Raw genomic sequence first — 19,917 nt, 5'->3', positions numbered from 1 at the left:
TAATACTCAGTTTTGCCCATCTTACCTGTTTGGAGTTCAGTAAAAGTTTTAAAATGGAAATATCAATAGTCCCTTTTCCTAGGAATATTTTATTTTCCATGTATAAAATAATACATTCAAACACAGAGTACAAAAAAAGAGTTACCAGAAATCTTTCCTTGCTGTTAGTATAAAATTCAGGCAAGAAGTCAGCCATTTCTGTTTTAGTTTTTTTTTTTTTTTCTATAGGCTTAGAAAAAGCAAGTTAAGAAAACAGATTACCCAAATCCGTGATCCAAGTTTTCTTGGAATCAGGGAGCCACCAGGGAACGAGACATTGGATTCCAAGCCACACGAATATCATCACAGTTGGGACTCGCCTGCTGACCAAGTGCTAAATATCAACCCAGCACGTGAACTTAAAACCAAGCACCTATTTAATGCCTCAGCAGTGTCTCTCTTGAGGGGTTCAAGCCATGCAAAACTCACCCCACTCTCCTTAGAAAAGGAACTAACATCATTAATTGCACATGATCGCGTGAACTGGAATCAACAATGTTCTGTTCAACTTGGGTTTCAATCTCATTATGGCTGACTTGGAGAACAAAGGTAAAAGAAATGTAGAACATTTAAACTTCCTTACAACTTGCAACTTACAGCCCATTGACAAGGACTTGGGACCAGCAGAGTGACCTTCCTGCAGGAACTCAGGTGCCTGGAGGTTAACACTTGGTAAGGGCAAAGGGCAACCTTTGCTTGACATTAGCCTGAACTCCAGGATCCTGTACGGTTTATTTTAACATAATCCCATTTGGAAGCTTCCTTTATCTCTATCCCCTCAAGATATATGTTAGCAACTGGCCCACTGATACACATCTGAAGTGTCTCATGACTAAAGTTTTACTAGGCAATAGTAAATGACTCCTCAAGGTCCTGGAACAAATCCCCTAGAGACTTAAACTATCCCTAACCCCTTCCTTCCCAGCTTGAAAGTGTATAATCAGTCACTCCTCACAACTTTTTCCGCCCACGGGTCCTGTCCCCATGCTTTAACATCACCTTTGTGGCACTGAAGACATCTCAAGAATTCTTTCCTGTTTGCTCCCAGACCCCCAACATTTCACATCAATGGTCACTACTAGAGGTTTACGTTAAACAAGCCACTTTTTAATTCTCCAAGGCTTGGTCATTTCGTTTGTGCTCTTAAGTGACTATCACTGTATCTCTTAGGTCTATAATTTTTGGTCTTTGCACAGATGTACAATAATCATGTGTGGATTGGATTAGATTGTATTGAGGACTCAAATCCACTTCCACGTTTCTTTTGGAAACGCCACAAATGTCCAGGCACTGTCCCTGGTTCCCTCGGAACTCCCATCCATAGGTCTGTCAAAGTCTAGGCCCCAGGAAGATTACACCTTGTCAATTGGTCAAAGGCAGCAAGCAGATAAATAGTAGCTCAGGGCGGGGGGCGGGGGAGGGGGGGGCTGGATTCTGACAGTGTGGCTTAGGCAATTTTAACAAGAACACTACAATAAAAAGTCAACTATTTGGCAAGAGTTAGAGGAAAAAATACATAGTCAGTGGCCCACATCTTTCCTAATGAGGCTTTCTAGGCTCTCCTAGGGATGTCTTTCAAAGTTCTGGTGCACCATCTGAGATGCAGAACAGGGCGGGTTGTTAAGGCAAGGGTGGGAAGTCAGGCTGCTATCAGACAACTGATGATTCACTCAGTCTGACACAAATTCCTTCTGATGAACAGACCAAGGATCCTGTCTACACTCAACCCAAGTCTCCTATTTGGGTGTCTGGAGTTCCCCGTCTATAAGCCTACTCTCTTCTGGAGGACGGTGCTAAACAGAATGCACCATTGGCAGTGTGAGTCTTAAGCAATCTTAAGTTTTGACAGATGTGTTTCAGGAGAGGTGTAATGTCTTAATGAGAAAGTCAAAGGCACACATCTTGTCCACTTCAAACAGAAGGTGGGGATGATAGAGAAGACATATTTAACGTGACAAAATCGACCCGATTTCACAAGCTGGCAAAACTCAGCCTCGGTCAAGATTCTGAGAGTTCCACTACTCCTTCCTGTCACCAACCTTGCAGCCCCACAACTTCTGAACATGTAACACAGAGAGCAGCGGGTTACAAGTCACATTTCCTGACTGACACTAGGCATGGGCGTGGGGTGAGGGATTAGAAAACACAGAGCAGACTTGCACTGCCACGGTAAGTCACCAGGTTCCAGGTGACTGTTAGGTATAAGGAGAATACAGAAGAAATGCTGGGAAGGGAATATTCACCTCTGACTCACGAGTCGGTTTCAATGGAGAAAATCCCAGCAGACTTACGAAAGTATTAAGTGGGCAGATTAGTTTACTATGTCAAGAACGCGAGACCAAAAATTGATTCAGTTGAATCAAAGGGAAAGAGAATTTTTGTTAGGATGGCTTCCCCTAGCCCTGGTGACCGGACACTTGTCCCTCGCATCTCTGGACCTGCAACGTTCTTCTGTAAAACAAAGGGACTGAGCCAATTCGTCTCTAACACGTGAGATGTCTAAGACACTAATTCGGTAAATACCAAGAGAGAAAAGATTTTCGTGTCCAGAATTACCGATGTGTTTAGAGCAATGGGTCCAAATAAATAAACGTGTAAGTAGGAGCACTGCAGGTTACAATAAATTACCATGTACAACTAAAAAAAAAAAAAAAAAAATCAAAGCCATGCCATCAGTCAGTTGGAAGAGAGTGAATTAAAATTTCCTAAGACCACCCATAAAAGAGAGGGCACCCATTAAAATAAAGGCCAGTTGTCAGAACACCGTTACTTTTTTTTAATGTCAACTGATGGACCGGTCAACGTGGCATATATGAAACAAAGACATCCGGCATAGATGGTGTGTTAAGCTTCATCCTCTCCACTTTTATATTGCAACTCTCATCTAATTTAAGCCTAAAATGTCTTAGGAATCAGTACCAGGCACGCCATATAGGAGAAAGTCATGATTCTGGATCACGTGACTCACACTCTGTGACAACTCGAATGTGGGATTTGCAATTCTTCATCAAATGAAACTCGGAGAAATAATTGTAGTTCTTCAAAACTGTCACTGAGCTCTTCACTATTCACTGAAGATTCATGGCAATGAACGCCCATTGAATTGAATGTTTTTATCAAATTACTTCATTTAACTGATTCACACAGATTTATTCCACTTGTAATGTAACTCTGAAAAGTAGACTATGCTGAGATCCAAACCATCCTCTATGGCAGGCACGACGGACTCTTTATTTAGAATTAGCGGAACTTGACTGTGATGTGTGATTACAGCGGACTCTCGGGATTCCCCAAACCCAGCCTTTCTGCTCCTCCAGTCACCGCAACTTTAGGAGAACTTTCGCACAAGGAGAAAATATTTTCTTTCCTATAAGTCATGAAGAGAGCCAAAGGTCAAACAGATACATAATAGCACTCAAAGGCAATGAGCATTCAGGTGCTCAAGGTGTATACTGAACCATGCAATGCCTGCGATGAAAAGGAACACACAAAAGGTGAATTACAATTATTTTAGCAAACATTTGCTCTGTCTCTTACAAATCAATGAGAACCAACAGCTAGAAAGAACAGAGAATCTGCTTATGACTCTCCTACAAATTCATTACGCTCACTGGTCATAATCGGCACTTATTTGCACACAAAATACTAAAGTCCTCTTGGTGTGTTCTTCTAGAAGAGATTGCCCTTAAAATCATCTAGTTGAAATTACTAAAAACTCTCCACTGCAGGACAAATACAGATTTGAACAGATTGTAAAACCACCAACAAGCCAATTCCACCTTACAAAGCTTTTTCCATGATAGCTGTGTACGTCGGCATTATACAAAGAAAAAAACACTAGATGAAGCAACTAAGTTGAAGGATTTTTCTGTTCCTTGAAGACTCCTGAGGTGGTCTTCTTACCGCCCGGGAGTAAAATGCATGCAAATCGGCCAACAGTGAGGACCCACGACTCCTCTCATCTACAGATTCCAGTCTATACCAGTGTGGCTATCAGGATACACCCTGATGGTGATCAGAGCAACTCAGAAGTCTGTTTGGTGGTCAAGGTCCTCTGTGACTTAGGGGTTGACGTGGAAGCATCAGATGACATTGAGACATTTGGAAGGACCTTGGTAACTCAGAATCCCGTCAAGACTACACACAGGAAAATAAAATAGAGAACAAAACGGGGACTCCAATTTCACCCTTTTCATTTGTCCTCTCAGAATGGTCATCACACTTAGAAAAGATCGTTCTAGAGATAAGGTCAAGTTTAAGAACAAAATCAGCTACGTATTTTTCGAGGTCTGGAAACAAAGGGGAATAATTCACTACTTTCACAATTTTGTCAGATGATTTTACTTGCGGGCTTAAAAGCAGAAATTCTAGGGGCGCCTGGGTGGCTCAGTCGGTTAAGCGTCTGACTTCGGCTCAGGTCATGATCTCATGGCTCGTGAGTTCGAGCCCCACGTCGGGCTCTGTGCTGACAGCTCAGAGCCTGGAGCCTGTTTCAGATTCTGTGTCTCCCTCTCTCTCTGACCCTCCCCCATTCATGCTCGCTCTCTCTCTGTCTCAAAAATAAATAAACGTTAAAAAAAAAATTTTTTTTTAAAAAAGCAGAAATTCTAAAATTCAACTTTCTTCTAGAGCAGGGGCCAGCAAATGGGGCCACCCCCTTGCTTTTTCAAATAAAGTTTCATTAGAACACAGCCATGCCCATGGAGGAGGGCACTTGTTGGGATGAGCACTGGGTGTTGTATAGAAGTCAATTTGGCAATAAATTATATTAAAGAAAGAAAGATAAAAATAAAGAGACCTTCCATTTCTCACACATGACAAAAAGAAGAGTAGGAAATAAGGTGTTGGAAGCCGATGGTGTCAGATCTAAAGAGGATCCTTTAATGCTCATGCTATCGCCATGCTGGACGGGTTAGGGACTTCTGACTAGTTGCTTAGTCTTGAAGGGCCAAAGTCTTCTAATTTTCAAAATAAAGATGGTAGGGGCGCCTGGGTGGCGCAGTCGGTTAAGCGTCCGACTTCAGCCAGGTCACGATCTCGCGGTCCGTGAGTTCGAGCCCCGCGTCAGGCTCTGGGCTCATGGCTCAGAGCCTGGAGCCTGTTTCCGATTCTGTGTCTCCCTCTCTCTCTGCCCCTCCCCCGTTCATGCTCTGTCTGTCTCTGTCCCAAAAATAAATAAATGTTGAAAAAAAAATTTTTTTTAAATAAAAAAATAAATAAATAAATAAAGATGGTATATCCTCATCTCGCGGCCACATCCGGCGGTTTTTTGTTTGGTTATTTTTGTTCGTTCATTTTAAAAATGCCAATGAGCTACTTCGCATGGGTAACATTAAGACAAACTATGAAGTTATATAGAATAAAGTTATATATATGTATACATAAATGGCTATTTTCAAAACAAAAAACAAACAAACACAGCCATGCCCATTCATTGTTGCACCCCCTCTGTTTTCAGGCTGCAAAAGCAGACTTGAGTAGTGGTGACAGAAATCACATGGCCGGCAGAGCCTAAAATGTTTGCTCTCTGGTCCCCTGAGGAAAAGTTGGCAGATTCCGGTCTAATCTAGTCTTAGATGAACATATTTAGCCAGTGCGAACAAGATAGTCCTTTTTTTTTTTTTTTTTTTAATTTTTAAATTTTGTTTTTAATTTTTCAGAAATTAAAAAAAAATTTTTTTTTTTTTAATTCTTTGAGAGCAAAGGGACTTGGGTTGTTAGCAACAGCACAGCTCTTACCAAGTCAAAATCTTCCGACAAGTCAACTTCTCAGGAGTCAGGGTACTGAGGCACAAAATCCAGAGCAGAACCAATAAATGCGCTTGGTTTCCAAGCCAGGGATCTAATCCCTTTCTGCGCCATGGCATGGAGTGAACTGCCGAACCTCGGCAAGCCTGCTTTTCATAAGCCTAAAATGGGGATAATAACACCTTGATGTGAGAAAAGATTTATTCAGAGGATCTTTTAATGATGAAATGAGACAACAAGGACCTCAGTGCTTTTCTTGAGCTGGCGGCATAGTCTTGTGTGCCCTTCAGATTATATCACACCTAGCCTTTTCTGAAGTTAAAATGTTCATCTTTGTGATGCGTCCATTATATCAAACAACAGTCCAACGGTAAAAATGAAGCTAAAATAAAAACACACCTATTGCTTCCCTCTAATTTTCCACACACCTGTCTTTCTCACCTTTAAGCCTCAACCTAAGTTTCTCTCTTCTGTCCATGACTTCCTTCAAATGTTCATGGAGGCATCACCTTTGGTCCTCGTCAACTCAGCTGTCTTGCTTTTCCTGAGAGATTCACCCACGTGCACAGTCTCAAGAGCCTTCTGGAATGCTAAGGTTCCTTTGTCTAGTGTCTACAGCTTACCGACTATTATTTCCTGAGCTACAGACTCGAGCACGCTGTGGTATACCACTGACCCAACATGGACATCCCTTGAGTACTTCAAACTCAAGATTTCCCCAAGTGAGCTCCTTACCACCTTTCCCACCTACCTGAATCTACTCCTTTTCTGTGTTCCCATCCAAGAGACTAAAACCATCCACCTACCCCCACTGCCACGGCAGAAATATGGGGGTTTTGTGGACCAACGCACACGACCACTATCACAACCGCTCTGGTATCCAATTACTTGTGTCCTTCTCCTATGTAAAATAAGTTCAACTCCTCTACTAAGTGCTGGCAAACAAAATATGATCTAAAAAGTGTTGTACGTGCTTCTGAAGAAAGAGAGCTTGGCATTCCGGCCGCCATTTTGAACCACGAGGGCAGAAATCAACACTGAGAATGGAAGCTGAAAGACAGGACCCTGGTATCTTGAAAACACCACCGAACTACCACATCAGCCCTGGAGCCCATTGTTGGAATTTTATTTAAAAGAAAATTAAACTTATCTCTGATTTAAGCCATTATAATTTTAAATTTTCTGTTCTATCTATGCAAAAACAAAAATCTAATTCTAAGAGTAAATTTCTCAAACCCACTCCTTAAGTGCCAAAAATTCAGGTTAAAAATATCTCAACACATTTGGCAATAAATTATTCATAAGACTCCCTCCTCCCCATGACCATCTCTTAAACACATACATTTCTTAACAATCAGTGGTCAGAGTCTGGAATCACCCGAAAATAGCAAGCCTGCTCAATGAATTCACTGTGAAAAATAAATAGTAACAAAAATTAGGTTGATTCTTAATACTTACTGTAAAGTCAGTGCAGCTAAAAACAGACAAGTGAATCAAAAATACATCTCCTATAAAATACAAAGTTTCTATACAGAACAAAGTGACTTTTTATAGTCAAGTGGAACAAAAACCATCACATGGAAATTGGTGTATTTTAGTACGGATGGACCAAAGCACACCAGCAAGGGTCTTAGCAATAAGTAAAAGTAAAAAAGAACCCTAAAAAAACACATGCAAATGAGAAGCCTTAGGGATGGTCCAAAAAGAAAAAAAAAAAAAAAAGAGAGAGAGAGCTCAAGTTGTGGGTTTCAGAAAAATTAAGGAAATAGGAAGGCACAAAGCCGGCAAAGAGGCAGAAATGTTAGCATGGGGGAAAAAAAGAGCCATTTATAGAAAACATGAGAAAGTCTACACTGAAGGTTTAAAAAGGTGAAGCAGCTGTGTGTCAAGTGATTTTTAAGTAGGGGTTAAAAAAAATGCTGGTGGGGGATGGGGAGGTGGGGGACAGCGTGGGGCGCCTGGGTGGCTCAGTCAGTTAAGCGTCCGGACTCTTGATTTGGGCTCAGGTCGTGATCTCACGGTTGTGGGATTGAGCCCACATCTGACTCCCAGCTCATCTGGCTCCCAGCTCGGAGCCTGCTTAGGATTCCCTCTCTGGCCCTCCCCCCCAACTCTCATTCTCAACAGAAAGAAAGAAACACAAAAGAAAATGCTGGCAACTGCCTTACCACTGACCGAACAGGACCGAAAAGGTCTCATGGATCTAGTGACTGAATGTGGCTTTTCAAATTCCAGGCCGATTAATCACATCTGTCTAGACTTTGGCCAGTGCCGCAGCTCAGGGGGGAGCAACCATGCAAAAGACCCCCAACACCGCAACCCAAGGAGATTAAAACTCCGACTTGCGGCCAGGCACACAGTCAGGGAGGAGCTTCTTACCTTTGGATTTGCTTCTGGCTGGAAAACCAGGCTTTGCCAGAGGGACGGCCGTGCCTCACCCAGGTCAGACCCACCCACCAGGAGGTTAGGCAATGCAAGGCCAGCGACGAGGACCGGCCCTGCGGACGTGGGACAAAGGTGTCAGCTCTCAAAGGCCCTGTAAAGTCTGCAAGGTTGAGATCTCAAGGAAAGAAAAATAAAGCCTCCAAAATTCAAAAGAGAGAGTTTAACGAATAAGTACGTAACTACTGCTATAGACCGAATGCCGATGCGCCCCACCAAATTCCTATGTTGGAACCGAACCCTCAGTGTGATGGTATGCAGGGGCAGGGCCTTTGTGAGGTACGTGGGTGTTGGGTCATGCGGGGGAAGCCTTGATGAAGGGAAGCAGTGCTCTTTGCCAACAGGCCCCAGAGAGCCCCCGCCCCCCCCACCGTGGGAGACGATGGTAAGAACACAGTCCCCTACCAACCAGGAAGAGGGCTCCCACCAGACACCCCATCTGTTGGTACCTTGATCCTGGACTTCCCCAGCATCAAGCTGAGTGAAATTAATATTTAGTGTTTAAGCCACTCACTCTAGGGTATTTTGTCAGGGCTGCCTGAACAGGCGAAGACAAATGTTCACAGTAATAGTTACGCCATCAAGCCTCTACAGATCGACACACACAGATTTATAGTTAATGCAAAGCGTATTTAATTTGAGGTGTGAACATGTTTAAAGTTTCATACGATGTGGTACAGGCCCTCCATAATTAAGAGATGCTGGGACTTGTGCAATGATGGTGTGTGATTAGAAAAAAAGGTAATCGAGGAGCCCTAACACCGTACATAAAAGCACTTTGAAAGCTAAGAAAAAAAGCACAATTGCAACGCAGCGTGTATTTTTATCAAGACGGGAGGGTGTTGAGCCGTCCAGTGTCCCCTTGTTTAATGGTAGGCAACCATAAACACGCTCGTTGTAGGAAGCTGTGCCGTACTATGGGCTGGAAGTAGCTCACGTCCCACAGTGGAAAACACATTGCCTCCTTCCTCCTGAGTTTGAAAGGACACCTCAGTGACAGAGCTTGGTCAACGTCTCAGCTTGGTTTTATTCATCCTCAAGTGTACGCAACGAGAATGTTCAGCCAGAGAATAAACATCGCACTGTCCGTGCGGTAACGATCACACAAACACCACCATATCCCACGGTCACATTCAACTGCCTCCGGAGCAGATATTGTTTAACAATTCCGCTTACGTGACCCTTCCCCCCATGTAGATTCACACCGCGGGAGGCCACTATAGAATTAATGCCACAGATGCACCGGAAGTTCAACGCTTTGTCACCTTATCACACACAGCAACAGCACATGATAAAAAATAATAATAATAATAATAATAAGCTTTTAATTTAAGTATGGTATGGCTGGGGTGCCTGGGTGATTCAGGCGGTTGGGCATCCAACTCTTGATTTTGGCTCAGGTCATGACCTCACAGTCATGAGATCGAGCCCCCAGTTGGGCTCTGCACTGAGTGTGGACCCTGCCTGGGATTTTATCTCTCTCTCTCTCTCTCCCTCTGCACTTCCCCCATCCCCACTTGCACACACACTCTCTCTCAAAAGAAATAGGTAAGTAAAATATGGCATCCTTGTTTTCACTTCAACGGATTCAGTTCACAACAGAGGTTGCTCTCATAGGCACAATTATCGGTCATTGTCTCCAGGTAACAAACATGAAATACGAACGTGGTCTTTTCATCCCACAAGTTTACAAACAGTGGCTAAATTTGTGTGTGTCTGAGAGAGACTGTTGCGTTTATAGCTGAGGTGACAATTCTAGCCCTAGGACTGCACACAACCATCTAAAAGATATTTACCAGAGTATTATTTTTATTTATTTTTAGTGAGTTCAACATCCAAGGTGGCGTTTAAACTCATGACCCCAAGATCAAGACTCATGTGCTCTACTGACTGAGCCAGCCAGGCGCCCCATATTTACCAGAATATCAACCAGCATGAAACCATCCGTTCACTCCCCCAGGTCTGGAATATCTCAGATCGGTTTGAACAGAAATAATCACAAGCAACTGAGAACAAGACACAGGCAGACCCACGACCCCGGGGTACTAGCCAGCCCATGCCTAAGAAAGCTCCACGGTGGCCCAGATGCAGAGATTCACAATTTCTCTGATCACTAATGCCCTTGCCCCAGGAAACAGTGGGGCACTGTTAAAGAGACCACAAAAATGCTAAATATTTTCCAAATCCTCTGCAGCACATTTATCCCTTGATTCTTTTAACACAAAGTCTACCAATTCTTTTAAGTTAAATCTGGGACATATGACGTGTCAGAGGATTTAGACAGCCATTCTCACACACTCCGTTCCTGCCGCTGTCTTATACGGAAAGAGATACATTTTCTTAAAATTGACTGAGGAGTTATTCCACCAAAGGCCAGCTTAAGTGCTGGGCCAGGAACTTTAGAGGCCACATCAAAGTTGATTCCCAACCACAGGTACCTTTTGAAGAAGGAACACTCTAGGTAAGAGTTACAACTGACAAACCAAAGTATATGGAACACACATCCAGTGGGCAGTCCGGTATTCAACGGACTCTTCCATCGTTGAATTGAAGACACAGTAACATTTAGGTTTTTTTAATCCTCTGCACCAAATAAAAACATTATCCTCACTCAGCCATATGTACGAAGTCAGGATCCACATCTTTTTAGAGTGCCAATGGACTCTATTCAGTCCGAGGGGCTCTGGGTCAAAGCCTCTCAGATTCATGTTCAGAACTTTAATCCGAGGAAGAACCCAACACTCACTGAAATGACTTTTATAAGGTGATACAAGATGACCGATAGAAGATTAGGTGCTTCTCCTCGACGGTCACAGCCAGAGTTCAGATCTCCAGAGATCCAGAGGGAGCAAGAATGCAATCTTGAAAAAGATCTCTCATGGAAGGGTTTGTAAAGCAAATTGGGGAAATGGCCAATTGGGGAATGAGGCCCCTCTTTCTCACTGGCCCCCTACTGCCATCACGGGGGCTCAGTTTTCAACCTAGTTTTCAGGGTTGTCGTGGCCCCTGTGACCTAGAATTTCCAGCTTCCCAAAGGTCTTTTATGGGGAGGGCTCTATTCTTGTCAACACAATGGAGAACGTCCTCTGAAGAGTTGAAACCAATTCTCAAAGCTGGGACAAGTTGTGGCCATCATTTCTGGCTGAAAGACCCTCTCCAAATACCTTTGAGTACAATGGGACTCTACTATGAAGCCATCTCCAAGAATTCTAGAAAGGTTTTAGAAAACCTGTATCCCCTTCCTTTTTTAGGCTCTTCCTGACATTTATTTCTCTATCCACACATTTCGCTGATACAATTCAACCTATCCTAATTCACTACACTTCCCAGTTTTACGTTTTGACTCTACGAAAGCAAATACACAAGCTTGAGCATCATACGCCCATCACTCTGAATCCTGCCGCTTCCAAATAATCTATCCTGATGCTGGCTGAGCTACCCTACACAATTAATTTCTCTCCTTTTTTTCCTTCCCTCACCTTTTTCTTCATTTTTGTCTTTCCCACCCCAGCAAATTTTCTCTGTGTTTTTCTAATAGTAAAGACTGAGGAGATTCTGTACCTAGAGAAAGAAAAAGAAAAAAGTGATGTAACTTTCTTTGCAGTGCCTAGTAATTTCTAAAAGCCTATAAAATTACAGTTTTTTTTTTATCATTAATCTCAGAATTTCATACATTAAATCACTGAGGTGAGAATGTTTACCAAAACAATGGAATTACTCATAGAGGCAAACTGGTATTTATAGATTTGTATAGATGTATACACAAAACATCATATATCTAGCATTTAGATGTAGCACTTATGCAATGTCTCTTAACAATGAGAATAGAATAGGGAGGCCAGACGGTATTAATGGAAAAACTCCAGGGAGAAGAAATAGCATCAACAATGACAAAAGACACTTTATCGTCAAAGTGACAGCAAAACACAATGTTTTGAAAACTAAAGTTTACCTGTAAAATAACTTTAGCATTTTTAAAATATTAAATGTGAAAAAACCTTAACAAAATGTATCTGATAGCCACCACAGGGGAAAATGTCTCATTTCAACATTGGCACTTAAGTATGTTTGAAAAAACTGTAATTAAGATACCTTCAATGTACTTCAGCGCAAAAATATATTCAATGATGCATTTCCACTAAGCTGTACTTAGGTTAAAATCTCACTTTAGGATCTGATGGTGCATTCGATCGTAGTGTCTGTGTGGGTAACTCGGAGTCCTTCTACCTTGACTTCCCACCTCCCTAAAATAGGGGTTGAAGAGGCAAGTCCCAGGATTCAATGTCAGACCCCCGCGTGGCAAGAGTTACTAACTACAACACAGGTCCCCAGGTATTCATGGATAATGTACTCCCAAGCGAGAATGTGTTCTCCCAACATGATGACACTCTTACATTTTATTCACATTGAAAGCTCAGTACAATTTTCACCTATACACACAAAGCAAACAGTGGCGACAACTCTACCAAATGCGGTCTGAAGTTAAAGCAGATGACTCATAAGCATAAATCCAATTATATATTATCACGAATTAAATTACTAGTTAAACACACACACACACACACACACACACACGATGATGGACCAACCTTTCACCTAATTATTCTGTCCTGCAGACCCTAGGAATGTGTAATGTACATATTCTCAATCTTTTTTAACGTTGATTTATTTGAGAGAGAAAGAGAGAGACACACAGAGTGTGAGTGGGGGAGGGGCAGAAAGAGAGGGAGACACAGAACCGCAAACAGGCTCCAGGCTCCGAGCTGTCAGCACAGAGCCTGACACGGGGCTCGAACCCACAAGCTGTGAGATCATGACCTGAGCCGAAGTTGGACGCTTAACTGACTGAGCCACCCAGGCGCCTCACAAACAAAATAATTACAATTTGTCAAAAACGCTCTAAGGAAATGAAGATCTAGATAAGACAGGGAAGGGAATGATGGAAAAGACCACCCCTTCCTTCTTTTTTCTTTTTTTTTAGTTTTTTAAAATATAATTTATTGTCAAATTGGCCTCCATACCACACCAGGGCTCATCCCAACAAGTGCCCTCCTCCCTGCCCACACTCACTTTCCCCTCTCCCTCACCCCCATCTGCCCTTACTTAGTTTGTTCTCAGTCCTTAGGAGTCTCTTAGGGTTTGCCTCCCTCCTTCTCTGTAACTTTTTATTTTACTTTTTATTTTTTAAAATTTACAGCCAAATTAGTTAGCATCTAGTGCAACAACGATTTCAGGAGCAGATTCCTTAGTGCCCCTCCCCCATTTAGCCCATCCCCCCCTCCCCCAACCCCTCCAGCAACCCTCAGTTTGTTCTCCATATTTAAGAGTCTCTTCTGTTTTGTCCCCCTCCTTGGTTTTATATTATTTTTGTTTCCCTTCCCTTATGTTCATCTGTTTTGTCTCTCAAAGTCCTCATAGGAGTGAAGTCATAGGATTTTTGTCTTTCTCTGACAGACGAATTTCGCTTAGCATCATACCCTCCCAGTTCCATCCACGTAGTTGCAAATGGCAAGAGTTCATTCTTTTTGATTGCCAAGTAATATTCCATTGTATATATATACCACATCTTCTTCATCCATTCATCCATCCGTGGACATTGGGCTCTTTCCATACTTTGGCTATTGTTAATAGTGCTGCTATAAACATGGGGGTGCATGTGTCCCTTTGAAACAGCACACCTGTATCCCGTGGATAAATGCCTAGTGGTGCAATTGCTGGGTCGTAGGGTAGTTCTAGTTTTAGTTTTTTGAGGCACCTCCATCCTGTTTTCCAGAGTGGCTGCACCAGCTTGCATTCCCACCACCCCTTCCTTCTAGAAAAGCACGGAATATAGACCAAGAAGGGCGAAGTCACACTGGCCGCATGATCTCTTACTTATTTCTCTGTGTCAAAATTCCATCATTTGTACAATGGGATGACAACAGTACCTCCCTCATTAGGTTGCTCTATCTTAGAATGTCAGTCTTTGTAAGGCTTGGCACATGGTACCTCCTGTGTTCCCTAGACCAAAAGGCTTCATTTTATTATACTGTAATCAAAAGAGATTATAAAATGTTGCAAAATAACCGCTGAAAAAATGAATCGTGGGGCGCCTGGCTGGCTCAGTTGGTTAAGCATCCGACTTTGGCTCAGGTCAGATCTCACGGGTCGTGGGTTCGAGCCCTGCCTCAGAGCCTGGAGCCTGCGTCGGATTCCGTGTCTCCCGCTCTCTCCGCCCCTCGCCCGCTCTGGTTACCAGTAAAACGGATTCTGAACAAGTACCAATTCACAGATTCAGGGGGAACCCAGACTAAAACAGTTTTTTCTCCCTGATTGAAGCTTGTATTTTCAACCATAAAAGGACATTATAAGATGCAAATATGCCACACATATCTGCAATCTTAACAGGGCCTTAATGAGGATCAGCCTTGCGTCGCAAGGCCTTGGAAGGGAGACAAATGAAGCTATAATTTAGATGGATAGCCTGGGCTGTATGAACATGCCCTTCGGGACACCAACGCCCATCCCAAGAGGCATGTGGGGTCAATAGCTATCACCAAACATACGGCCTTCTGTTACATGTACCAACACTGACCTATCTATGTGGACCCTGAATTTGGTGGCTTCAAAAATCGTTTATCAAGAGAAAATGAGAGGACTTATCACGCATGCCATACCTTCTTCCGGAAAGAGCTAAAGGCAATGTGTGATATTCAGACAGGTATCGATGGGTTACCCGGGTAAGGGGTTGCATGGTTTTATCCAACAACACATTTGTATATTCTGTTGGATGAAGCCAACTTCATTGGCTTCTTTAAAAAAAAAAAAAAAAATTTTTTTTTTTTTAAGTTTATTTTTGAAGGGAGAATGGGCACAAGTGGGGTAAGGGCAGAGAGAGAGGGAGAGAGAGAGAATCCCAAGCAGGCTCCACAACGTCCGTTACGGCACCCGACGCAGGGCTCAAATTGGACAAACTGTGCGATCATGACCTGAGCTGAAACCAAGAGTCAGACACTTAACTGACTGAGCCACCCAGGTTCCCCTTCCTCGGCTTCTTCTATGGCTAAAGGAGCAAGCACTAAACCCAGTCCTCCTTTCTTAGGCATTTATCAGAACTGGACAGTCCTCATTTCAGCGGAAACATACTTAAAAGTTTACCAAAGATAACCGAAGTTGAACAGAAAGCTGGTGATGAAGAGTTTACGCTCCAACAGAAATTTCCACATACTCTTCGAGAAGTCACTGTCACAGCAATATTTGAATGCAGTTCATAACGAGTCATGTTTCCATCGCAATATCGTGTATGCCACACTTCAGATATTCATCAGAAATGGCAAACAGTTCCTGGTGCTAGAAAAGAGGATGACAAACTGGAGACAGTGTGAGGCAGGCAGAGAGAGGGCAGGGACGAAGAGGAAAAGGTGAGCCGAGGTCGGATAGGAAATGGCTGTGACTCCCCTCCAGCACATTCCGAGGAGACCACGTGGGGGCCAGGCAGGCATTTTTAACTCCTCGCTTTCAAGGGTGCCATAGAAACCCCTGACCACAGAGCATCAAATGCTCAACACAGAATCTTAAGAGGTTTCTGCACACCGTTCTGAAGCCTGACATTCATGGCCATTAACACCTAACTACACGTTTCATCAAATAAACATCAAATTATTCCCAAGATAAACATCGGTAGGTGTTAGTTGAAAGGGAAAGATGGAAGGCTCCGGCGTCTTCAGTTGCTTTGAAGTTTTATTTTGGCTTCCATAAAAACCTGGATAGCCAGCTAGGTAAATCGAGTTGGTTAAAAACAGTGATCACTTTTCCTGTATAAGAAAGTTGGAACATGGAGAAGAACCAAATGAATGTTAAGATCTTATGGAGAAGGAAAAGTCCGGTGCTGTTATTTAAAAAAAAAAAAAAAAAAGAAAAGATTTCAATAAAGAGAAAAAAGAAAGGCACCTAGACCGTAGAATAGGTATACTCACAAAAAAAATTTAAGTCAAAAACCAAATAAACTGTCAATGGAAGCGTCCAACTGCAAAGACAAGGACCCCCCACAAATAAGCATTTACGTAACTAAACAGTCTCTTCTCACACACACATCGTGTTGTGCACGGGTTTGGAGACACGCATGCTGACTTTAGAAAGTAACACCAGGGGACACCTAGCAAGAGTTAAGTGACAGAATCCTCACTGAAATACTTCCTTCCCCCAGGTCCACACCTGTGACGTCCACAAGTTCAACCACAGGCTTCGGCAGTTTTCCTTCTCCATAACGAAAGCTATCCAAGTCACCAATGTTAAGACCTTTAGTTTTAATTCAGAAAAACCCTTCCAGATGAGCTCACGGAAGGCTCTTCGTGTCCGTAATCAGACAGCCTTATCGGTCTTGGTTACAACACTTCCGATGCAGAATACTTGGCTGTTTACTGCAGTGTGGGCTGGAAGATTCCATGAACAAACTTTCAAGGCACACAGAAAAATTTCAGCTTTTGAAAATTTCAGGGGAACTACACGTTAACACAGCAGTTTTTCTGATTCACAGAATTGTGATTTATTTATATCAAGACGGGGTGTTACAGATTTTTCTTAGAATATGATCTAATTAAAAGTATGCATTATTCACCACATTTGAACTACTACTCAACTTTTACATATCAGAGTCTGTGAAGACTTAATATAAATCTTTAATTCCTATTATTATTTTTTTTGAATAATGACATGAAAATTAAACTTGTAAGACAGAATCTATTTCAGAGTATATTCAGGAGTCATAATAAGTCATTTTTGCTTTTCTTCCCCAAGGCAGAATAATCCCGAGGATTAATACATTGATTCACATGTAGGAAATACTCTGGACCACCTACTGTCTGAAGCTCTAGGAAAACCACAAGTAAGCAGACAGGGCTCCCACGTCCTGTGAAGTTGAGAAATAATCATTTGTCAATCAGCCATTAGAGATTACAAGGTAGTAAAAATCAGACTGGAAACTAAAGGCTCAAGAAATGAGAAAATAATTGGTTTCCAACCTTGCCCTCCGTTTGTTAAGATATAAAAAAAAAAAAAAATCATGTTCAAGAGTCTCAGCTACTTCTGTAAACTATTGGCAACTTAGGAGTCAAGAGAAAGCAACACATTAGGGCAAAAGGGCCTAGATATGGAGGGAAATATCATTCTTATAACAAAACATTAATGGAAAAGTGATCTGATATGAACAGCACTGCAAACTTACCCAATCCACGAAGAAACTCTGGAAATTAACATTTTCCAAAGTAGATGTTATCAAAACAAAAGGTTTTCTTTGTGTAGAGATACCCCTTTTCATCATATGCCACATGTAATTTCAGAGTCATTTTCCATGCGGTTCCCCCCCCACCCCAACTTGTGTTCCTAGAGATCACATCTCTCTCTGGAACAAAGGACAAACAGCACTTATACTCTGGATTCAAGAAGTTAGCATCGCCAGGATACAGATTTGCTGGGTCCTACAAACCAGCGTGAGTTTTTCTTACAATCTTGAATGCGGGAGCAACAGCAATCCTTCCCTCATTCTCTCAAGAGGACTATCCTGTCCCTGCTGCAAGGCTGGCAGGAGAGGGCACCAGCTGGGGACATTTCCCCAAGAGGTCCTTCAGTGACCGTATGCTAGAGATATAAAGTATATTCTTCCTGTGTTTTAAGAACTACTTTTGGAAGGCTTTTCCTTCCATTTCTAATCCTTAAAGTACTTTGTTTTTGATGGGAATGTAAGATATCTAAACATCTTCTCTATCTGGTAATTAAGACCTTTAAATGAAACAAAATCAATCCCGAAATTCATATTCTCAAAAGCGATATTCACATAACTCGTTAAATGGTAACCAATTGACCCCGGAATATCTCACGTGGCGTGGTCAGGTGAAGGAGGTGGGTCAAGTGACATACAGTAGGACAGAGAAAGGACAGAAGTAATGACCGAGGGGTGCCTGGGTGGCTCAGTCAAGTTAAGCATCTGACTTTTGATTTTGGCTCAGGTCATGATCCCAGGGTTCATGGATTCAAGGCCCACATTGGGCTGTGCTGACAGCACATTCTCATTCTCTCTCTCTCTCTCTCTCTCTCTCTCATAAATAAATAAATAAATAAATAAATAAATAAATATTTTTAAAAAAGTAATGATTCATCCGTGTAGTTAATTTAATGGCTATCTTCTGGCCGGTGTCTCTACCCCCCACATCTACAGACCAACACTTGTCTCATTCTAATTACTGGTGCACCTCTTTGCCTTCATCAACGGTGAGCTCCTTAAAGGAAGGAAACCGGTCTTTGCATCTCCCAGCTCATCCAATAAACAAACATTAATCCTGCAAGAGTTTAATGTGGTTTTGCCTTTTCCCACGTTGCATTTGACAGAGCAGAAAAATCCCACACGGGCTGCTCATCTGGACTGCCGTTAAAAAGCTCTTCCTGGGGCTCCTGGGTGGCGCAGTCGGTTAAGCGTCCGACTTCAGCCAGGTCACGATCTACCGTCTGTGAGTTTGAGCCCCGCGTCGGGCTCTGGGCTGATGGCTCGGAGCCTGGAGCCTGTTTCCAATTCTGTGTCTCCCTCTCTCTCTGCCCCTCCCCCGTTCATGCTCTGTCTCTCTCTGTCCCAAAAATAAATAAACGTTGAAAAAAAAAATTAAAAAAAAAAAAAAAAGCTTGGTCTTGGGGCGCCTGGGTGGCTCAGTCGGTTGAGTGTCCGGCCTCCACTCAGGTCACGGTCTCACGGTTTGGGAGTTCGAGCCCCACGTTGGGCTCTGTGCCCGGAGCCTGCTTTGGATTCTGTGTGTGTCTCTCTCTCTCCTTCTGCCCCTCCCCCACTCCTGCTGTCTCTCTCTCTCTCTCTCTCTCCTTCAAAAATAAACAGCCATTAAAAAAAAAATTAAATAAAGGATAAATTCATCGCAAAAGCAATAGCTATATCTTTTAGCTGCATTGTTTTGTTTTTTGTTTTTTTTTTACTTCTGGCTGCAAATATGTGAGGCTACATCATGTGCATCTGCCCCAGTAACATATTTATAAAACAGAAATAGGACAATCTTCACAACTGACGAGGGGGAGGCGAGGCCTATACCCACAACAGCAGAAGACTGAGGGCCACATGCATGTTCCCTGGAGTTCAAAGACTTGATGGAATCCAAACATCTACAGCACTACTGCTGACTTCCTTCACGCGGGTCACATCAGAGGGTTTAAGAAAAAATACAGGATGAAAAATATCATCTAGTAAACTGCTTGGAAATACACATCAAAAGGCGTATCGATCATCCAGTCTGTGTCGTAAATTCCTGCCCCATCATCCCTACCATGTCATTCCAGCTAATTACATATCCCAAGGACAGAACCTGCAACCTGGCCTGGGCTTCCCAAGAGAACGTGAAGTTAGGGAGACTTAACAGTGTGCATCAGATAAAAAAGTACCCGCAAAGAGTTGGCCCTGCTCTTTCTGGTCTGCTAACCGATTTAAATCAAACTGGCTCGACCCTATGAGCTAGAGCTGTCCTCTCCCTTTCCCTGATGGCTGGCTCCTTTAGATGGATAAGGAGTGCCGTTCTGTACGCAGGGGTGAGGGGCGTTACGGGGAGGAGCTCACAGCTGCAGACAATGCTGCTGGCTGATCCATAACCTGAATTTATTTAAAATGAGACCATTTTCGGGGAGCCTGGGTGGCTCAGTGAGTTAAGCATCCGACTCTGG

General features: G+C 42.8%; 1 protein-coding gene across 3 annotated transcripts in view; it reads right to left on the bottom strand.

Annotated features, from left to right (window-relative positions):
- The window catches only part of BASP1 (brain abundant membrane attached signal protein 1), a 57,250-nt gene that overhangs the window by 19,853 nt on the left and 17,480 nt on the right, over window positions 1–19,917 (bottom strand). The window contains exon 1 of one of the 3 annotated variants that reach the window (XM_040494380.1): window positions 8,167–8,273. The exons of the other annotated variants lie outside the window; for them this stretch is intronic. The gene's annotated coding sequence lies outside the window, so the exon portion shown is untranslated. Of the gene's footprint in view, window positions 1–8,166; window positions 8,274–19,917 lie in introns of those variants that run through there. 3 annotated transcript variants of the gene reach the window in all.

This window comes from Herpailurus yagouaroundi, unplaced genomic scaffold, assembly GCF_014898765.1.
Source record: "Herpailurus yagouaroundi ecotype Mexico unplaced genomic scaffold, PumYag 29, whole genome shotgun sequence".
In the NCBI taxonomy this organism is placed as follows: Eukaryota; Metazoa; Chordata; class Mammalia; order Carnivora; family Felidae; genus Herpailurus; species Herpailurus yagouaroundi.
This window is presented reverse-complemented; position numbering and strand designations above follow the sequence as displayed.